The sequence below is a fragment of the Gigantopelta aegis genome, chromosome 11 (assembly GCF_016097555.1).
Source record: "Gigantopelta aegis isolate Gae_Host chromosome 11, Gae_host_genome, whole genome shotgun sequence".
NCBI classification, from domain to species: domain Eukaryota; kingdom Metazoa; phylum Mollusca; class Gastropoda; order Neomphalida; family Peltospiridae; genus Gigantopelta; species Gigantopelta aegis.
The window spans coordinates 15,010,604-15,030,603 of record NC_054709.1 but is presented as its reverse complement, the minus strand read 5'-3'; the positions used below and the strand labels follow the sequence as shown (position 1 = coordinate 15,030,603).

Sequence of the window (20,000 nt, the reverse complement as noted above, 5' to 3'; positions counted from 1 at the left end):
ATCACGGGCGTAGGAAGGTGCCAAAAATGTGGGGGTGGGTGGCTGGGGGGCATACACACATATCCATTGACACCTCTCAAAACCGGACCCTCTGTTAATCGGAATTCCCTCAAAACAGGACGTTTTTCATGGTCCCTTTTTAAATATCTGTTCAGAAGAGGACCTCTGTAAACCGGATACCTCTTAAAACCGGAATTTGTACTTGGTCCCAAGCGTGTCCGATTTGGAGGAGTTTCACTGTATATATAAATAAAATACATGAATATATAAAAAAACAAATCGCTGCTGATACAAAGTGTGTGTGTGGGGGTGTGGGGTGTGGGGGGGGGGGGGGGGCACATACCCACGCCAGTGTACACGTATAACTGGGCCCACGCTTATGAAACGTTTAGAGTGCAGACTCAATCGCAATTTGTATGACATTGCCATGATGTTAAAGCGACAGACCCTAGTTTCTAAAAACGCATGTTCGTGTAAGAAGTAATGGTTATCGAGACAAGCTCTAGTTATTTCTAGACGGTATTCCCTAGTTTAAACATCACAGACTTTAGCTTCTCTCTGTTACAACATTATCCAAATATGTTGCAGGTTTGTAGATTAACTAAACGTAGTGTCCTATCTCACGGGATGAAACAAGGCTTTGTGCCTTTAAAGTCTCAGACTGTTAGAGTTTTGAGTATAGACTCAAAGTTTTATAAGCACTAGGCTTCGACCCAGATTTTTTTTTACATTTCTTTTTAATCGCACGTACATTTGAGAATTACCGTTAACCTATACGTCACAGATCAATCGATTTCGATCGTGGTGTTTCTTCATTGGATCATCACCTAGGAGCAGGCAGTCATAGGTTTTTAGATTGTTATCACACATACATGTGTCTTAACAGAATGTGTTTTAATAAATAACGAATGATGTTTTCACCAAAGGGTGTGTACAAATATATTTTATTAGTCGGAAACATCTTACAACGGTACTCTCCTTTTAAAACCCAAATGCACAAAATGTTAGCTTTTACATCGTAATATTAAAGTATCATTTAACCATCCAAAAGCTATAAAAATCATTTTATTATAATTAAGTTGGACAATTCTGCACCTATGTGTTGTTTTGTTTGTTTCTTTCTTTCTTTCTTTTTCCTTTCTTTCGTTCTTTTTCTTTCTTTCTTTCTTTCATTCTTTCTTTCTTTCTTTCTTTCTTCTTTCTACTCTACTCTACTGTACTTAACTTTAACTCCTTTAACTTTAACTCCAACTCCTTTAACTCCAACTCCTTTAACGCCAACTCCTTTAACTCCAACTCCTTTAAACCCTTTAAACCTTTAAACCTTAAAATTTACTTTACTTTACTTTTCTTTACTTTACTTGTACCTTACGTAATATTTTACTTTATACTTTACTTTACTTTACTTTATTTTACTTTGCAGGTTTAGTAGCCAATACATATTTTGCTTGAATAGCAATAAAATATACTGCACAGGAAATGATTATATGACGGCCAATTCGACACTTGCAAATACTCTGACCATGTACTATGCCAACTGCGGATTAACAGGTAACTCTTCAGTCAATTAAATGTGGTCTTCGTTTCGTTCCTTTCAGGTTGGTAGGTACTGGGTTCGCATCGCCGGTGCCGACTCCCACCCAATCAAGTTTTAACGATTCAATTCTGGGTTTAAGCTTGGGTCTCGTTCAACTAACATACCCTAGTTTTTAAACAGTTTGTTTGTTCTGTTTAACGACACCACTAGAGCACATTGATTTATTAATCATCGGCTATTGGATGTCAAACATATGGTCATTTTTGTCAGTCATAGAAAGGAAACCCGCTACATTTTTTCCATTAGTAGCAAGGGATCTTTTATATGCTCCATCCCACAAACAGGATAGCACATACTACGGTCTTTGATATACAAGTCTTGGTGCACTGGCTGGTGCGAGAAATTGCCCAATGGGGCCCACCGGCGGATATCGATCCCAGACTGACCGCGCATAAAGCGAGCGCTTTACCATTGGGCAACGTCCCGCCCCTAGTTTTTAAACAACGTATTGTCCCTTATAAACGACATCTGGAGTGGTGGTGGTGGTGTGTGTGTGTGTGTGGGGAGGGGGGGGGGGTAAGGGGCGCACATTCTCTAGTGGGTGACAGAAGCCAGATTTTATATAGAGTAGGACGAACATACTTTTACGTTTAATGGCATCACCAGAGAAAACTGATTGTTTAACGACACCACTGGAGCACATTGATTTATTAATCATCGACTACTGGATGTGAAACATATGACAATTCTCACATACAGTCTTTGAAGGAAAGGAAGGAAATGTTTTATTTAACGACGCACTCAACACATTTTATTTACGGTTATATGGCGTCGGGCATATGGTTAAGGACCACACAGATATTGAGAGAGAAAACCCGCTATCGCCACTTAATGGGCTACTGTTTTTCGATTAGCAGCAAGGGATCTTTTATATGCACCATCCTGCAGACAGGATAACACATACCACGGCCTTTGATATACCAGTCGTGGTGCACTGGCTGGAGCGATAAATATCCCAATTGGGCTCACTGGCGGGGATCGATCCCAGATCGACCGAACATCAAGCGAACGCTTTACCACTGGGTTACGTCCCACCCCTATACTCTTTGAAGAAACCGTTACATTTTTCAACTAGCTGTAACGGATCTTTTATACGCACTTTCTGACAGGACAGCACATACCACAGCATTTGATATATCAGTCGTGAGGCATTGGTTGGGAGCAAGCATGAATAAGCAATTTTATTTATTTATTTTGTTTTGGTTGCTTTTTTTTTCTCGCTTTTTTTTCTATTTATCTATTGATCTATTTATTTATCTATTGAAAAATGGGGAAATCGCTATGGAAGTTAAACTTGATCTGTAACAATACTTTGAGTATTAATATCTTCAGGCATTGAGAAACAAAGTCTGAAAAGCAACTTTTCATATGTCCTAAGTTTGAAAGGGCCGTAACTCTGTGAAAAATGAGTAAATTGCCATGAAATTCAACACGAAAGTCAAAATTGATCTGTAACAGTACATAATAAAGCTATACACAAAATGTCACCTCAATAACTGAAGACTTTCGGGAAAAATATCCGAAAAACTAATTTCCGTATCTCCCAAGGTCAAAGGCTATACCACTGTCAAAACATGAAAGTCAAACTTGATATATAATAGTATATATGATAAAGCCATAGATAACATTTTAGCCCAATAGCTCGAGGCACTGTGATTAGAAAAGATTACACCGGTAGTGGACTAATAAATCAATGTGCTCTAGTGGTGTCACTAAACAAAATAAACTTTAACTTTTCGTTGCTTGTAAAATACCCGTAATGACTGGGGTCATGTTTAGAGGATGTTAGAATATCTCCAAATCATTGTCTTTCTTAAAAGAGATATTTCCATTTATTGTTGTCTTCCCTATAAGATATATTTCCATTTCAAATATTCCAGCCAAGAAGGATTCACCCTTTAACAGTTATCCACTAACTGGTCTTGTTCCTGTTCAAATATTGACTTTCACCTATTTCACTATTCATTAAAAAGAACCCATTTTATGCATTTAACACTTTAAATATAATAATAAAACCAGGGAACAGTTTGTTTTCAAAACTTTGATTAGTGACGGTGGTGATCATTTGAAAACTGAGTAGCAACTAATATTTATTAACATTTTAGAACTGTATAGTAAGCTCTGGATTTCCCTGAAAACATTGTTTTAAACAAAGGAATTGTTTTTATTTAGCGACGCACTCAACACATTTCATTTACGGTTATATGGCGTCGGACATATGGTTAAGGACCACACAGATATTGAGAGAGGAAACCCGCTGTCGTCACTTCATGGGCTACTCTTTTCGATTATCAGCAAGGGATCTTTTATATGGACTATCCCACAGACAGGATAGCACATACCACGGCCTTTGATGTACCAGTCGTTGTGTACTAGCTGGAGCGAGAAATAGCCCAATGGGCCCACCGACGAGGATCGATCCCAGACCGACCGCGCACCAAGCGAACGCTTTACCACTGGTCTACGTCCCGCCCACATTGTTTTAAAGTCTGAAATGTAGTTTCAGATTGCTTTAAATGCTTCTGAAAAATCTATGCTGGAATCATTACATTACTAAACGCACCTGTAATAAGAGGTCACCTGTCTAACGCGGCCAGCGGCCACCTAAATCGGATCCCAAATCTCTAAAATACCTGTATTAAGCCGCCACAGTAAAGCTTTACTATCATATAAAAAGGGGATAACAACAGCGATAAGGTGCAGCAAATAACCGATCTTCACACCTCAGGAATACTAGTACCCATTCAGTCCCGACATCTCTTCTGCGTATCAATTAAGAAAGTCTGACTCAGGAATGCATCTAATTGCCTCTGGCCAGGCACCGGCCTCGGTGGCGCAGTGGTTAAGCCATCGAACTACAGGCTGGTAAGTACAGGGTTCGCATCCCGGTACCGGTTCCAACCTAGAGCGAGTTCTTAAGGGCTCGATGGGTAGGTGTATGGCCACTACAACATCTTTTCTCTCACTAACCACTAACTAACTAACAACTAACCCACTGTCCTGGACAGGCAGCCCAGATAGCTGAGGTGTATGCCCAGGACAGCGAGCTTGAACCTTAATTGGATAGAAGCACGAAAATAAGTTGAAATCAATCAATCAATCTGGCCAGGCTACGCTTGACATTTGTAGGTTCACGTACTATGACAATATATCCGTTGTTTAGCAGCACAGACGGTAAAACAAGAAACAACAAAATATATTTTAAAGACTATATATGTGGTAACCTGTACTCAGCGGCCACCTGTCTTAAGCGGCCACTTTTATCTACTCCCTTGTGTGACCGCTTAAGACAGGTTTCACTAACTAATATATATATATATATATATATATATATATATATATATATAGGAACGTGGTAACTTCGGCCTGGTAACTTCGGACCCGAGTAATCTCGGCCCCAGGTAATTTCGGACCGGTAATCTCGGCCTCTGTATTAATGAAATCAACTTATATCTGGGTTATACGCAAACGAAAGTTTGTTGTTAAATAAACTGATATTATTATTTCAAGATGAGTTTGTTATTTAATTAAACATTATTATATATTCATTGTACATTTTGTTGTGTATATTTTGTTTATTACATGTATTAACCTGTTGTCGATCGGACCACTCGGCAGTCTCCGGTGCCCTCCGAAGTGCATCCGGAGACTGTCGGGAGGTCGGATCATACTAACGAACATACTTCGGGGACCTAAAATAACATCTCAACCTAGTGTTAGAGTGCTCACGCCGAAAGTCAGTGGTGACAAATCGAGCACTAGGGTCTCTGTCCCCTCAACCGCCGACCTTCCTTTAGTTGGTGAGGGTATTTGGGGTGGCGAGCCGTGTACAATCTCTGGTCCCATTCCAACCACTAAACCCACCAATAAATTAGATGTTTTCACAGAGGTGAAACATAAAAAAAATCAAAAGAAGTCTTCAATTTACTGATCATAACAAGGACCCAGTCAGACAAGACTTTTTGTACCAACCAGGTAAACAGAAAACCCAGACTTAGAAATAAAAAATGTAACAGTATGGAGAAATGGATTCTTGGACATTCTCCTTAAAAAACCCAATAATTGTGTAGACTTAATTTCTTTTAGACATCAGGCCTACCCATTGCAGTTGTTCCGGCCCAAACCCATAAAATGTGCTCAGTGCCAGAGGTGGGAACATAATGTCAGGAAGTGTAGGTCGAGGGGGGACCCGGTATGTTTCAGGTGTGGGGACAAGCTTCAATACCGATTATGGGATACAGGAGAAATAAAATACCCTCCCCCCCCCCCCTTAGTAATATTAACCATAGTAAAACTAATATTTCTGTACATAAGGTAAATAATAGTAATAATAAAATTGAACTGTTCAAAGGTTTGGCTATTCTACAATGGAATGCTAGGGGTCTGAAATCCAACGGACACGGAGACGAACTTAAAAATTATGTTGTAAATAATAAACCTGTAATCGATGTTATATGTATAAAAGAAACCTGGCTAGCCGATAATAATTTAAATAAAGCTAAAAAGGCTAATAAGGCTATTTCTGTTTCTTCCACAATATCTAGTGGCACCTATAGGGGAGGAATAGCTGTCTACGTCAGAAATGACCTGTCTTATACTCGCATACCCCTCAAGGTCACCCATACTAACATAGATGTCATGGGTGTGACAGTTTATTAATATATTAATATATATAATTATTATAATCATCAATATACTAACATAGAGGTCATGGGTGTGACAGTTTATTAATATATTAATATATATATAATTATTATAATCATCCGGGTAGCCTCCAATCTAATTTAACACTTAATAATTACTTAGAAACCATTTCTAAAGATTTCAATTCTAATATGATTCTTGTTGGAGATTTTAATTGCCGTAACACTCTTTGGGGCTCCAACAATACTTGTAAACAAGGGACCATCATGGAGAAATTCATGGAGGAAATTAAAACTACTTGTGTTAATGATGGTTCCCCTACTTTTTATTCCGACTCTCATCACTGCTGGACCTGTTTAGACCTCACCTTAGTCTCAGAGGGGCTAGCTTCTAAATGCGACTGGCAGGTCATGAATGACTTCAATAGCGACCACTTCCCTATCATTACTTATTATAATCTAGACGGGGCATGGAGGGAACCCAACAAAGCAAAGGGTAACTGGACTTTTTTTTTAAAGCAGATTGGCCAGGTTTCTTTTCTAAATGTTCCGAGCTGGACTTAGATAATATTAGGGATAAAAATATTGATGGTTTTAACAAAAAACTTACAGATGGTATTATCAACATAGCCAATAAAACTATCCCAATCTCTAACCATAAAGCTAGGTCCAACTCTGTACCATGGTGGAATGATGAACTATCTAAATTAACTAAATAGAGAAATAAAATGAGAAAAATTTACCAAAAGAATAATAATAAGGATAATTTTGTTAATTTTAAGGAAAGTAAATTTAAAGTACCTCAAGCTATACTAAAAGCTAAAAGAGAGTCTTGGATAAATTTTTGTTCATCTCTAAATAATAAAAATAATAGTAAAGATATTTGGTCAAAGATTAAACGCATCCAGGGGAAAACCCTCCTTAACTCCTCCCTTTTAAGCCATAACAAAATGTATACTAATAATCAGGACAAAGCAAAACGTTTTGGTCAGACATTTCAAAATAATTCTAGTACTAATAATTTTCCAGCTAAATTCGCTATTAATAAAGACCGTATTGAAAAAGATTTTAAAATTCCTTTGGATGCCAAATTCCCTGGCAGTGACTCTAGCTATAATAAACCTTTTACTATCCAGGAAATGGTTGAGGCCTTTACCCATAGGAAAGGGACTTCCCCCGGGCCGGATAAATTTAATTATCTATTTTTCAAACATATGCCCTCACCCCTACACAACCTTTTCCTGGAATTATATAATTTAATCTGGAAACAGGGATACCTTCCTTCGGCTTGGAAGTGTGCTGAAGTTATCAGCCTTCCAAAAAAAAGGGAAGGATCTTACTATAGCTGTCTACGGATTCTGCAAGTAAGGTTTTGATTGGTGGACATGAGCTCCAACTGGCTGGTGTTAGATCCACATGTAATTGTGGAGCTAATTTTAATTAGATTGCGACTTGGGGGTCCTTCATTTCGTTGTTTTTGTCAGCGAAATGAAGTTTTCTACTGGGATGTATGCGGCCATTGGAACTGATTGAACACTGGAACGCTTCTCGTTTCGACAGCCTGCACCACCAGGTTGGATTCTTTTTTAGCGAGATTCCTCGCCTCCACGTCATTTCTCCGTCTGACTGTCGACTTGTGTTTTTTTCGTGACTCGTATGACGCCACCCAAACGGCCTTAACGAGGCCACTCGCGTGGACATATCGATCGGACTTTAAACTTTTAAATCTGCGTTAAAAATGTTATGTCGAAATTACTTCTTTTTTTTTAAATATTATTAAATAGTCCGATCCTCTCTTCTTTCTCTTATTTATTTTTGGACTGTCCTTCTAAAATGCTCCAAATTATATAAATATTCGGCCGAGCAGTCAATTCTTTTTATTTTTGGCTTGTAACCTTTTTTTTTTTTTTTTTATTCCATTAACGTTTTTTTACTAATTGCTATTTTCTAAATTCTGCCCATTTTCACCCCCCCCCCCCCCCCCCCTCCCGCTCCCTCCATCCCGAGTCAGGCCACCGATCTTATCGGAGGTCGGACTCGGGATGGGCGTGTTCGAAACCCTAGTGGTATATGGGCACGTTAAACTAGTTATCATCATCATCATGTAAATTTTGCTCAGGCAAGCCTGGTGGTAGAGTGTGTGCGCGAATGTAAATGTATGTCCGATGGGTTTGGCGGCGCTGACACCTGGCAGTGTTGGTGCCGCCCTCCCAATGATAGTGTGTGTATGTTGTATTATAAGGTTGTATATTATTATATTTTTATTATTAAGTGTTAATTAAGATTAGAGGAAAGGAATAAATTTCCCATATAGATGGGGTTTTTGTTTTCCTTTTTCTTTTCTTTTTATATATGCCCCTTTTAATCATTTTCTTCTTTTAGTTCTTATTAAACTTATTAATAATTCCTCTTAGCAATTTTAAATTTTGATGTCTTAATATACATGCTACCTTCTTTTTAAATATAGACAGGTTTTAATAGGCTATTAACTTGATCGACCAACTACCAACATAATACAAAAAGATAGCCTGGCCGATACTCGGGGACACCCGCTTTACGACTAGTGGTGACTCGGGTGACCCTGCGGCTTATATATGACTTTTGTCATCCGTATGGGTGGCGCATCCCTTCGGATGAAATGCTCACGAGTGCTGGAGGAACTCCTGGAGGACACCTCGGGACCAGTCAATAATCTTCAATCCATCAACTTCGTTTGAGATACGTTTCCACCAACTCTCTGGACGGCGGCTGGCGGGCTCTACACTATCATCATCATTCCTTTCCCATCATTCCCTCCCTTCCTACCCTTATCATAATCATATTAAACAAAGCCCTTACCTGCTGTATGGATAACTTGGGGGTGGCTGGATGGGGGTGGGGGTGGGACGCCGTGGTAGGATGCTTTTGGGTGCGGTAGGGCGTAGGCGGTTTCGACCGATAGTTTGCCTATTAGGAGGCCTCCCTTCCCCGGCACTTCCATCCCATGGAAATCCGGACCAGCTGACCTGGGCCAACCCGCTTGTTGGACCGCTGAACAGATTGCGCGCGAAGCCCTCCCCCCCCCCCCCCCCCCCTTTGCGAATCCTTAACCTCCAGGGCTAGTAATTGGTAATTATATATTTAAGTGGTATAATTTAATAAATATATTGTAATATTATTTAATTTTTTCTGGCCAGCCCGACTCAAATTTGCACCTATTAAAGCCGCACGCCCTAGTTCCATCCAGCGAAAATAAATTATAATTTGGTTAATCTACAAACCTGTAACATACTTAGATCACGTTTTTATCAAATGGAGTGAAAAAGCAGGTTTTATATCAATAAATACCATGGGAATTCCCAGGTCCCAATTGCTTGAAATCATTTTGAAAGTTAGTATTCTGATGTCACCGGTAGATGTCGCTCGAAGCACAACAATGCCTACGTCACGACAAATTTCACAGAGTGCGCACAGACTTGGGGTGCGTTTCTTTCACCTCTCCTGCACATGTTCCAACTGTTCTGTCCTGGTTGTATCCCCTCTCCAGATATCGTAAGACTTAGCAAAATTATTGGTCTTAAGGGTTTGTAACGTTTTGTATTGAGATACTTACTTGTCTGAACTTTATTGTTACTGAACATGTTCACGAACTGTGAAGAAAAATCTCACAAATGAACAACAAGCAAACGACAACAAATCGGATGTTGATTGCGCGAACCGTGCACGAGAAAACAAACCGAACCAAAATGATAACGGTCACGTGGTATACCAACGTCTGTGACATCTAAAAATAGATTATACCTTGTCTTCTCAACGGTTTTTTCTCAGAGGCCCGTGGCATTATATGAAATACGAAAAATGCATTTTGTGGTATTACAAACACCAGGATTACCAGGATTACCAAAAAACACTTCAGGTGAATGGAAATTCTATATTCTAAATAATAAACGGTAAGTAAAGTGCAATTTTATTTGTGAAAAATGGCTTTAATAGCGAAAAACAACTAGGGCGTGTCCCTTTAATTCAACTTTAACTTTCATAACCTGATCACCCATGATTAAAACTTATTATATGTATCCCTTTTCTCTTGGTGCTTCTAAAATTTAAAGTTTTTATATTAAGTTAAGTCTTTTGTTATTTACTTTAGAACACTGGTCTTACGATCTAACTTCATATAATTATCCACATCATCTCAACTGCCTCACCCCCCCTCCCCCCACCCACTCCTGCCACGGAACCCACCACTGGCGAAGTCAGAGGTCGGATCCGTGGCGGGCGTGCCTGAACATTCGTGGATATGGGCACGTTAAACGAGTTTCCATTCCATTCCATACCAATATCCATAAATATGGCACAGGCTGCTCTTGACGTTCCAGATCCATGTTTATCATGTTATAATACTCTGCGTCCACGACAAGAAGTTATCCAATGTGACGAATGTCATCTATGGCAACACCGTACATGTAATACGGGTATCTCGCGGCAGTTTTACCGCCAAGCTGTTGGAGAAAGTTTTGATATCCAATGGACATTCGCGATCTGATGATTCCATAGTGAGTATATACCTATATAATATTTCTGTAGCTTTTACTTTTCTCTTGAAGTATCTTACAGATGTCGATTTTCTTTAAATTATTTATTTTAAGTCATTTGTTTTTCACATGATACCCATATATAGCTATGATATATAATTACACGAAGCCACAGTTTATCAATTTCTTTTTTCTTCCAAAAATAAAAAAAACAAGCCAGTTATATATAACTCACATTCGGGGCTGAAGACGTAATTGACATTTATTCGAAATTCCTTTACTACTACTGCCACTACCAGCCCTAAGACTATGACTGCTACTACAACTACCACCACAACCACAATCTCTAACACTACTACTAGTAGAACACCAATTAATCAAGTTTTATTCAAAGTATTACAATCAATGTTTACATAACATACTACAATGTATAGTGCACATGTACAAAATATGAAATAAAACAAATATTTACATACAGTTTTAACAATATGATTTGCTACGCTGCCAAAATGTGTTATTTTCTTATTTTTGCAATTTTTTTCCGTCTAAATAATCATATTTTAAGGTTAGGACTGAGGAAAAACAGTTAATACAATTTTTGATATAGGCACTTTATTATTTTGTATGTATCAAATATTTATGTGTATTTTTCCTCTCTTTTTCAGTTAACAAATGGACCGACGTTTGCTTAGGCACTGCGCCGTCGAGACCAGCAGAAAAATGTCATTGGAATTCCTCTTAACTAAACCGATGGGGTCCGAGATTACCTGGGGCCGAGATTACTCGGGTCCGAAGTTAACAGGCCGAAGTTACCAAAGTCCGAAGTTACCCATATATATATATATATATATATATATATATATATACTGAACAAAAAAAGAAACTTCCGATTTTTACATATAGTATTTGTTGTGTTAAAGAATTCATTGTGTAATGAAATTATATTGGTAGTATTAGCCTTGAGCTGTATTATCAGGATTCATGACATTTATCGATTATTTTTGCACTGTTAATCGTCGACAAAGTGAAATTCAATTTGCACGTGCATGCATGGTTCGACATGTCCCGTGTAGTATTCGGTCAATTTGTTTTACTTGTCTTACTGACATTGTTGTCAAGTGAACGAAAACGCTTCAAAATTTGTAAAAAACAACAAATACCCAATAATTTACGCGAACGGGCGATTGGCATGCTTGATGCTGGCATGTCGACAGAAGACGTTGCAAGGCATGTTGGGAGTTCTAGTCGAGCGATACGAAATCGTCGCGTAAGATTTCGAACGACAGGAAGCACCAACGACTTGCCACGTCGTGGACGTCCGCGTGGTCAAGACCGCTATATCATGAACACGCATTTGCGCAATCGATTCCAAACTGCTACTGCTACTGCTGCTAACACACCTGGGCTTCATAATAACCGAATCAGTGGGCAAACTGTTCATAATCGTCTGCGGGAGAACGGTTTACATGCACGACGTCCTTACGTCGGATGCGTTTTAACGCAACGTCATCGTCTAAATCGTCTTAATTGGGCACGTGTACACACTTGTTGAATACGGCGACGCTGGAATACCGTTCCTAATTTTCGGATGAATCCAGATTATTTTGCAACGTGGCGATGGCAGGGTGCGCGTCTACCGTAGGAGAAATGAACGCTATGCTGACTGTTGTGTTCTTGAACGAGATCGTTTCGGGGGTGGGGGTTCTGTCATGGTCTGGGCATCCACTGCCCATGGTTATCATTCACCACTAGTCGGCATTGCTGGCAATTTAAATGCTCAACGTTACCGCGATGACATTCTCGCTCATCACGTCATTCCTCTGTTCCATAACAACTCCAACATCTCGATTTTTTAGCATGATAATGCCACTTCTCATACAACTAGAGACACTGTAAATTTTCTTAGGACAAATAACATTGATTTCATTGATGACTGGCCCGCTAAAATTCCTGATCTCAACCCCATCGAACATGTCTGGGATAGTCTGGACAGACGATTGAGGCGTCGTCCCAACCCACCCGCTAACGTCAACGAACTTCGTCAAGCGCTCATTCAGGAATGGAACAATATTCCATAGGCAGAAATCAACACTTTAGTCAATTCTATGCGCCTGCGATGCACTGCAGTGGGCAATTCAAGAGGTGGTCATACCCGTTATTAAGTGGGGTTTTTTTTTTTAACCCCTACCACACTTGGTCAAAATTTCTCCCAGTTTCTGTTAAGCTATTGACATGATTTTTGCACCAAACGATGCATCATGGAACACTCTTTAAACGCATATATAACAATTATTCCCCCGGTTTGTTTTCATCAAGTTATGTTCAAGTAATGTTAGCGGAAGTTTCTTATTTTGTTCAGTATATATACCTGATTTTTCTTTTAGAAAACGATATAACAACCTGTTCAACTGCACTATCGGGAGAGTGTTCTACAGAAATTAATACAGCAACCAGTCTTTATTTCAAGGGCAAAATTATCCAGTATTGCCAGTAAGTCTAATTTGAAAATTTCCTAGATTAGCACAATATATACGTGTGTGTGTGTGTGTGTGTGTGTGTGTGTGTGTGTGTGTGTGTGTGTGTGTGTGTGTGTAAAATGTATTATGCGAGCCTCTGGCTAGCATAATACATTATTTGTATTCCTAATATATGATATTGACGATACCGAAATACACGAGAGTAATAATTTCTTTATCATATAACCTGAAGCTTAATACAACGTGTTTTTCTAAACTGTACACACAACTTTAATTCCAGTCCGCCATTACTAGATATTGATATGACGTAAGAATATGTTTTTGAATGGAAATGACGTCAAACGCGAATGACGTCATTTTGGATGTCCTTACATAAAAATAAACTGGTGCGTAACGTTTTTTGTTTTGCTTTTTCTGAACGCTGGACAGCTTTTAGAGTAAAATTGCTATTGAACTGTTTTTATTTATTGACTATGAATGCATACGTCAATTATGGAGTGTCACCCTAATACGTTTGCTTAAATAAACCTAGTGCCGTGAACTCGATTAATTTACATCTAATTTGCAAAGCTATCAAAATTTTAAAGTATGTGATCTGAAAAATATCACACACTATGATTGCACTAAACATGTAAGACACTATATGATAAATACCCCCCCCCCCCCCCACACACACACCTTTGTAAAAATAATGTTTCTAAAATATGATGTATGCATGGATGTCGGGTGTACACACATACATACATACATACACACACACACACATATATATATATATAAACACATATAGATCACACACACACACAGACACACACACACACACACACACACACACACACACAGAGGCACACACACGCAGAGGCATACATACATACACACAGAGACACACACATACTCTCTCTCTCTCACACACACACGTAGTGTGCACTCGGGTGTTGTCTTGCTGAAATGTCTGCATATCCCGATGCTGATGAAAGAAAGACATTTTTTATTTAACGACGCACTCACCACATTTTATTTATGGTTATATGGCGTCAGACATATGGTTAAGAAACACAGATATTGAGAGGAAACCCGCTGTCGCCACTATATGGGCTACTCTTCCGATTAGCAGCAAGGGATCTTTTATTTGCGCTTCCCACAGGCAGGATAGCACAAACCATGGCCTTTGTTGAACCAGTTATGGATCACTGGTCGGTGCAAGTGGTTTACACCTACCCATTGAGCCTTGCGGAGCACTCACTCAGGGTTTGGAGTCGGTATCTGGATTAAAAATCCCATGCCTCGAATGGGATCCGAACCTAGTACCTACCAGCATGTAGACCGATGGCCTACCACGACGCCACCGAGGCCGGTCGATGCTGATGAAATAAGAGAATGACGTAATTTTGCAAGACGTTATCCCGGTAGTAAATGACATTAATTCTGTTACGGCAAACATGGAGTGCTCTTCGGTGATGATAACTGATCCCGCCCCACACCATGACACTCCCTTTTGTGTTTGTGTGTGTGTGTGTGGGGGTGGGGGGGGGGGGGGGGTGGGGTGTAAATGTTTTTTGTTTTGTTTTTTGTGTCTAGAAATTAAAATACCGTTAATAAAATGGCCGAAATTTTATTAAATAGTCATTGTTTATTTCAGAAATGCGGGAGTATACCTACGATGCATCAAAGAGAAGATACCTACTGTTTGTACAAACAGTAAAGTCACTCCCACAGATGCCGTATGGAATGCCGTTTATGTCTTCGGTTCCTCAGTATGCACGGGAGGTAATTGCGTTTCGATTATTTAATTATAATTTTTGATGTATGTCTTTCTGCCTGTCTATGTCTGTCTGTCTATATGTATGTATTTACGTCCCGCGACCATCTGTAATCAGTGGTCACCTGTCTTAAGCGGCCACTTTTTCTCCTCCCAAACGATTTTTAATGTAAATGTACCTGTAATAAGCGGTCATCTGTCTAACGCGGCCAGCAGCCATCCTAAATCGGATCCCAACTCGCTAAAATACTTGTATTAAGCGGCCACAGTAAAATATTATAAATAGTAAAGTGTTATGTAAAAGGAATATTTTAACAACGGCGACAGGGTGCATGTTGATTTATAGTCAACTGTGTAGCATACAACCATTAATTAGTAGCACAGACGACAAAAAAAAGAAAGAAAAAAAAAAAAAAAAAAAAAGAAGAAGAAAGAAACAACACACGTTTTAAAAAATTTATGTCGCAACCTGTAATCAGCAGCCACCTGTCTTAAGCGGTCACTTTTGTTACTCCCATGTGTTACCACTTAAGGCAGGTTTGACTGTATGTATGTATGTATGTGTGTGTGTATATATATATATATATATATATATATATATATATATGTGTGTGTGTATATATATATACACATACACATACACATACACACATACACACACATATATATATATATATATATATATATATATAGATATATATATATATATATATATATATATATATGTATATTACTACTCAAAAGAATTTAAGGGTCAAAAAGTTATAACCAAATAAGTTTCAGAGTGTATTAGATTGATGATGTAAACTACACCAAATTTTTTATTTATTGTTCCATATTTACAAAAAAACACAAATAAACGTCACTGTATACAAGAAAGTCACATGACATGCTGTCAAAGTTGAAGGTTGTCAAACATGGATTTTACACATTAGAACATTCGTTTAATAGTGTGTGAATCCACCCCTGGCGCGAATACACTCGACACATCGTTGCCTCATGCTGTTGATCAGACGTCTGAAGAACTCTTGGGGAATGGCGTGCCACTCTGCCATAAGAAGTTGACCCATATCATGAAGGTTGGCCGGAGGGGCATGGTTATCCCGAACTCTCCTGCCTAATTCGTCCCAGGCGTTCTCTATTGGGGCCAAGTCAGGCGAATATGCTGGCCAATCCATCCTGGCGATACCTTGTTGTCTGAGAAAGTCCGTTACCACCCTGGCGCGGTGGGGTCTGGCATTGTCATCCTGCAGAACTGCCCCGCCGCCAATCTGCTGAAGCCCTGGGAGAACCAACGGCCGGATAATCTCATTCAGATAGCGGATTCCATTCAGATTGCCATCCACCACATAGAGGGGGGTCCTGTGGTGGATAGAGATGCCGCCCCACACCATGACGCTGCCACCACCGAACCGGTGACGTTGTCTAACGTTAACGTCAGCGAAGCGCTCCCCAGGACGTCTGTAGACACGAACCCGACCGTCGTTGAACTGGAGACTAAACCTGGACTCATCAGTGAACATCACTCGACCCCACTGAACACGTTGCCACCGCAGATGAAGCGTGCACCAGTGACGTCTGGCCGTTCTGTGACGTGGTAGGAGTGGTGGTCGAACAGCCTGGCGACGGCAGCGTAGATTATTGGCTCTCAGACGATTGCGTATGGTTTGATCAGACACTCGAGTTCCAGTCGCAGTCCGCAGATTGTCACGTAATCGGCGTGCAGTGGTTGTGCGTTGACGTAGAGCCATATTGGTGATGTAGCGGTCCTCTCTATTTGTAGTGCTTCGGGGTCTTCCCGAACGTGGACGATTTCGAACAGAATTCGTTGCTTGGTACCGTTGCCACAGTCGGCCAATGACACTCTGACTGACACTCAGAGCAACATTTCTTTGCGTATTGCCATCCTGAAGCCAAGCAATAGCCCTTCCTCGATCTTCGATAGTCAGTTGAAGTCGTACCATTGTCGAATTTGGAGTGTGCACCGTACACGAACGCAAGCTCCAATTATACGGAAATTCAGCATTGGGAACATGGAATACGCGTGCAAAGCGTGCAAATGAAGCGCTTTGTGAAAAAGCAAGTTATGGGCACTTAGCAGACCTTTCGCTTTCGCCCTAATTTACGTGCAAATGTAAGCATGTTTTCGCCATTAGAACTAGTCGACAGTGTCAATGACAGTGGATTTTAATTCATTTATGGGTTACTTAGACCCACTTTCGTCAATATGGAACAATACCATGCGTGACATTATGGTCTAGCTAATATAATTGACATTCAGAAAATAATGTCGAAAATATCGTCTGACCCTTAAATTCTTTTGAGTAGTATATATACTCTTCAAAAGAAGAAACGCAAAACCACATTGTCGTAACATTTGGAGAATTGATTTAATTATTGAATGGTGAGTCCGATAATTACCAAATGTTGCAGGATTGTTCACAATTCACTCTAGTCCATTGTGAGTAAGTGATAGGACACACCACCAAGGTCAAGGTCATCTGGAGTCAATACCGGGTGTGGCCTCCGCGTGTGTTAACAACTGCCTGGCACCGCCTGCCCATTGAAGCAACCAGAGTACAGATGACGTCCCGGGGGATGGTGGCCCACTCGGCCTGCAAGGCTGCTGCCAGCTCGGGCAGGGTCTGGGGCTGTGGTTGTTGCTGTCGGAGGCGTCGGTCCAACTCGTCCCATAGATGCTCAATTAGGTTCAAATCCGGTGATATCGATGGCCAAGGAAGGACATTAATGTTGTTGTTCTGTAGGAAAGCCGTTGTGAGACGTGCTGTGTGAGGCCTGGCGTTGTCATGTTGGAACACTGCGTTGGCGTTGGCCATAACTGGAACGATGTGTGGCCGGAGGATCTGGTCAATGTAGCCCTGTGCATTCAGGTTGCCCTGCACGTGGACCAGGTCAGTTCTGCCAGTGTGTGAGATGGCTGCCCACACCATGACACTACCCCCGCCGAATCTGTCCACTTCCTGCACGCAGTTTGCCGCATAACGTTCACCACGACGCCTATACACGCGACATCTTCCATCATGACGTCGGAGCAGAAATCGGGACTCGTCACTGAACCACACCTGTCTCCATCGCAGTTGAGGCCATTGTCGATGAATCTGGCACCACTGCAGTCGGAGTCGACGGTGTTGTGGTGTTAAGATGACACCTCGAACTGGACGTCTGGCACGAATTCCTACCTCACGTAGGCGGTTCCGTACGGTCTGGTCGGATATCCTGCGCAAAACCTGGTATTGCTGCGGCTGTGGAGGTGGCAGTAGTCAATCGTTCCCGAAGGTGGCGTACCCGGATGTAGCGGTCCTGCCCGGGGGTAGTGACCCGTGGTCGACCGGATCTAGGGAGGTCACGTGTTGATCCATGTTGCTGGTAACGGTCCCACAGTCTGGAGATGGTGCTTGGGGACACATGAATGCCCTGGCAACGGCCGTTCTGGATTCGCCTGCGTCTAGTCGGCCGATGGCATTGTTTCTCTGCGGTTCACTGAGACGTGGCATGTCCTGGATTGTCAACTGTCGGCCAGATACAGAGGCCAGGCAAGCGAACACCCTGCACTTTTATACTGTCGGTGTTCATGTTGCACGTGCAGACAACGCACGTGCAGTGGTTACATGGTTTGCACGTGGCTGCGTTTTACGAATATTCACATTTTGGAACTTTATTGTACAGTAGCTGCGTTTTATCGAATGTAACCGTGGGAATGTGTTTGGGACATGCAATGACCTTATATTCACAAAGCATGAACCGGTAGGAAACATAAAATCGGAGTTATAACCCATTTGTACCCTTTTGCGTTTCTTTTTTTGAAGAGTATATATATATATATATATATATATATATATGTGTGTGTGTGTGTGTGTGTGTGTGTGTGTGTGTACGTACCTACCTACATACATACATACATACATACATACATGCATACATACATACATTTATTTATTTATTTGTTTATTTATTTATTTATTTATTTGTCCTATAACTTACTCATGATATCCATGTCATAAACCCATGTGACAATTTACTTTATTAACCCGGTTAATAATGGTATGCAAATTTGCAAGGTCTTTAGGTAATGTGTTGCTGTGGATGGGTCAGTGTCAATGACAGTGGATTTTAATTCATTTATGGGTTGCTTAGACCCACTTTCGTCAAAATGGAACAATACCATGCGTGACATTATGGTCTAGCTAATATAATTGACATTCAGAAAATAATGTCGAAAATATCGTCTGACCCTTAAATTCTTTTGAGTAGCTATCTATATATCTATCTCTGTCTCGCTATATTTCTATATCTCTATCTCTCTCACCAGTTCTCTGCAGGAACCGACAGGAACACTCACATTTTAGTTTATTATTACCATGCAAAATGTGTAATATTAGGGAGCAATTTGTCTTGTTAGGATTTCTTTTGTTATCAAGGGACTTGATTTGTTCAGTCGGTAGAGCGCTCGCTTGAGGTGCTTGCGTCGCAGGATCAAACTACCTCAGTGGATCCATTCAGTTGATTGTGCTTTTTTCTCATTCCAACCACTGCACCACAACTGGTCAAAGGCTGTGGTATGTGTTTCCTGTCTGTGGGAAAGTGCATATAGAAGATCCCTTGCTGAATTAGGAATGATGTAGCAGGTTTCGTCGGATGAATTACCAAATGTTTGAAATCCAATAGCCGATGATTAATTAATCAGTGTGCTCTAGTGGTGTCTTTAAACACTGGCGTAGCCCGATAGAGCTGTCGGGTCTATGCCACCCTAATCACACCTCTTTTAGTTTTACACTACCTTTTATATTGGCCGTGGTATGCACCATCCTGTCTGTGGGATGGTGTATATAAAAGAAACTGTGTTACTTATAGAAAAATGTAGCGGGTTTCCTCTCTAAAATTATATGTCAAAATTACCAACTGTTTAACATCCAACAGCCAATGATTAATGAATAAATGTGCTCTGGTGGTGTCGTTAAACAAAACCAAACCAAACAAAACCTTTTATATTTG

At 40.4% G+C, this 20,000-nt stretch overlaps 1 long non-coding RNA gene across 1 annotated transcript in view; it reads left to right on the top strand.

Moving 5' to 3' along the window:
* The window catches only part of LOC121385005, a 14,851-nt gene extending 1,612 nt beyond the window's left edge, over positions 1-13,239 (top strand). Inside the window, exons 2-3 of the long non-coding RNA XR_005959490.1 lie at positions 1,424-1,551; positions 13,136-13,239. This is a non-coding gene — a long non-coding RNA (uncharacterized LOC121385005). The remainder of the gene's footprint in view (positions 1-1,423; positions 1,552-13,135) is intronic.
* The last annotated feature ends 6,761 nt before the right edge of the window (positions 13,240-20,000 follow it).